The 3,488-nt window shown below is 40.2% G+C and overlaps 1 non-coding gene across 1 annotated transcript; it reads left to right on the top strand.

Annotated features, from left to right (window-relative positions):
* Positions 1-2,728: 2,728 nt before the first annotated feature.
* On the top strand, positions 2,729-2,835 carry LOC127088651 (small nucleolar RNA R71). The gene has a single exon (XR_007790478.1). It is a non-coding gene; the product is annotated as a small nucleolar RNA R71 (small nucleolar RNA).
* The last annotated feature ends 653 nt before the right edge of the window (positions 2,836-3,488 follow it).

The raw sequence follows: 3,488 nt of genomic DNA, 5'->3' as shown, positions 1-3,488 counted from the left end.
CTATTTTAGCTTTGTCTACTTCAATTCCTCTGTTCGAGATGATGTGTCCTAAGACAATTCCTTCTTGTACCATAAAGTGACATTTTTCCCAATTAAGTACTAGGTTTACTTTTACACATCGCTCTAGAACTCTTTCTAGGTTTTCAAGGCATTCTTCAAAGCTTTGTCCGCATACAGAAAAGTCATCCATAAATACTTCCATGATGTTTTCTAGAAAATCGGCGAATATTGCCATCATGCACCTTTGGAAAGTTGCAGGAGCATTACACAAGTCAAACGACATTCATCTATAAGCGAAGGTACCAAAAGGGCACGTGAACTTTGTCTTTTCTTGGTCATCAGGGTGAATTGGTATTTGAAAGAAACCTGAGTAACCGTCTAGATAGCTGAAATGAGAATGTTTTTCTAATCGTTCTAACATCTGGTCAATGAATGGTAAAGGGAAATGATCTTTTCGGGTTGCTTTGTTTAGTTTCCTATAGTCAATGCACATTCTCCATCCCGATTCGATTCGTTTGGTTATAGTTTCTCCTTTTTCATTTTCAATGACTGTTACACCTCCTTTCTTTGGTACTACGTGTACAGGACTAACCCATTTGCTATCAGATATAGGATATATGATACCTGCCTCTAATAACTTGGTTATTTCCTTCTTCACTACCTCACTCAGGATCGGGTTTAGTCTTCTCTGGTGTTCCCTAGAAGTTTTACAGTCTTCTTCTAGCATGATGCGGTGCATACAAATAGAGGGACTTATTCCTTTAAGATCGGTGATGTTGTAACCTAGTGCGGTTGGATATTTTCTTAAGATATGCAGGAGTTTTTCTGTTTCGAGTCTTCCTAGGTCAGCATTAACTATCACTGGTCGTTCAAGCTCTAAGTCTAGGAATTCATATCTCAGATTCTTGGGAAGTGTTTTCAGGTCTAAGGTTGGTTTCTTAAGGCATTGCGTAGGGTCCGGTGTTATTGCTAAACATTGGTTAAGTTTGTCTTCTACAAGATAGTCAGATAATTTGTCTTTTTCTAACTCTGTTTCTTTTATGCATTCATCGATGATATCCATGAAGTAACATGTATCTTCTATTGCAGGTGCTTTCAAAAATTGGGAAAGAATGAACTCAATTTTCTCTTCTCCTACTTCAAAAGTGAGTCGTCCTCGTTTTACGTCTATGATTGCACCGGCAGTTGCTAAGAACGGTCTTCCCAGTATAATGGGTGTAACTTCATCTTCTCTAATATCCATAATTATAAAATCAGTTGGAATGTAGAATTGACCTATGCGCACTGGAACGTTTTCAAGAATTCCTACAGGATATTTGACGGAACGATCTGCTAGTTGCACAGACATTTTAGTTGGTCTTAATTCTCCCGTTTCAAGTCTCTTGCATATGGATAAAGGCATAACACTAATACCGGCTCCTAAATCGCATAAGGCTTTGTCAATGACAAATTTTCCTATGTGACAGGGTATAGAGAAACTACCTGGGTCTTTAAGTTTAGGAGGCATATTCTGGATTATAGCGCTACATTCAGCGGTGAGTGTAACGGTTTCGCTATCTTCAAGTTTCCTTTTATTAGAAAGAATTTCTTTCAAAAACTTGGCATATGAGGGCATCTGCGTAATAGCTTCTGTAAACGGAATTGTGACGTTTAATTGTTTTAGTAGGTCAACAAATTTTTTGAATTGGCCCGCATCTTTGGTTTTAATAAGCCTTTGAGGGTAAGGGATAGGTGGTTTATAAGGTCGTGGAGGTACATAAGGTTCCTTCTTTTCTACGGTTTCCTCATTACTCTCTTCCTTTTCCTTAGGTTACTTTCCTCCTCAGTTGACTTTTTAGAGTTTTGGTTTTCTATCCTTGGGTCAGACGGTCCTTCCACTTCCGTTCCACTTCTCAGTATAATTGCATGAGCGTGGCTTCTTGGGTTAGGTTGGGGTTGGCCAGGAAATGTACCAGTTGGGGCAGCAGTAGGCGCTTGTTGTTGAGCTACTTGTGAAATTTGCGTTTCCAGCATTTTGTTATGAGTAGCTAGGGCATCTACTTTACTTGCTAGTTGTTTAATTTGTTCGCCAGTGTGTACATTCTGGTTTAAGAAATCTTTATTGGTTTACTGTTGAGAAGCTATAAAATTTTCCATCATGATTTCCAAGTTGGATTTCCTAGGGGCGTTATTGTTAGGTGTAGATGGGATCGGCTTATGATATCCCGGAGGTATAGCTGGGGCTTGATTTGGAGATTGTCCAGGTGCGTATAAAGCATTATTACTCTTATATGAAAAATTGGGATGATTCTTCCAATTTGAGTTATAGGTGTGCGAGTAGGGGCTTCCTTGAGCATAGTTTACTTGCTCCGCTTGGATTCCTATTAGGAGTTGACAATCTGCAGGAGTGTGACCTTGGATTCCACAGACTTCGCAATTCTGAGTTATGGCAACTACTGTGGCTGGAGGTGATACATTTAAACTTTCAATTTTCTAGACCAGAGCATCCACTTTTGCATTAACATGATCAAGGTTACTTATCTCGTACATGCCAGTTTTCGTTTGAGATTTTTCTACCATTGTTCGTTCGCTTCCCCACTGATAGTGGTTTTGAGCCATGCTTTCGATAAGTTGGTAAGCGTCAGCATAAGGTTTGTTCATCAGTGCACCACCTGCGGCGGCGTCTATTGTTAACCTCGTGTTGTACAGGAGACCATTATAGAAGGTATGAATTACTAACCAGTCCTCTAAACCATGGTGTGGACAAAGTCTCATCATGTCTTTGTATCTTTCCCATGCTTCGAAAAGAGACTCGTTATCTTTCTGTTTAAATCCATTTATCTGGGCTCTTAACATAGCTGTTTTGCTTGGCGGAAAATATCGAGCAAGAAAAACTTTCTTCAACTCGTTCCATGTGGTGACTGAGTTGGAAGGAAGAGATTGAAGCCATCTTCTAGCGCTATCTCTTAATGAGAAAGGAAAAAGACGAAGTCGAATTGCCTCTGAAGTGACACCATTAGCTTTAACAGTATCAGCGTATTGGACAAATACGGATAAATGAAGGTTTGGATCCTCGGTAGGATTTCCAGAGAATTGGTTCTGTTGCACTGCCTGCAACAGTGAAGGTTTGAGTTCAAAGTTGTTTGCTTCGATTGCGGGTGGAGCAATACTTGAATGCGGTTCATCTTGCGATGGAGCGGCGTAATCTCTAAGAGCACGAGCTGGTTCTGCCATCTCGGGTATCGAAGGGAAAATATTTTTGAAATCAGGAAGTTCAACAGGAGGGAGATTGTTTGCAACACGATATTCCCGAATTCGTCGTAAGACTCGGAGATATAGTTCGATATCGTTGATTCGTAAGTAGAACGGCTCGCCTTGTGAGCGAGTGTGTGGCATACAAATCAACGAAAGAAAGAAAAGAAAAAGAAAAGCCTTAGTCTCTACAGCGTAACAGAAGAGTTACGATATCGACTAAATAAAAGTCCTCGGCAACGGCGCCAAAAACTTGA

The sequence above is a fragment of the Lathyrus oleraceus genome, chromosome 5 (assembly GCF_024323335.1).
Source record: "Lathyrus oleraceus cultivar Zhongwan6 chromosome 5, CAAS_Psat_ZW6_1.0, whole genome shotgun sequence".
Taxonomy (NCBI): domain Eukaryota; kingdom Viridiplantae; phylum Streptophyta; class Magnoliopsida; order Fabales; family Fabaceae; genus Lathyrus; species Lathyrus oleraceus.
Note: the sequence above shows the minus strand (reverse complement) of the source record. Positions and strands in the feature narration are given on the sequence as shown.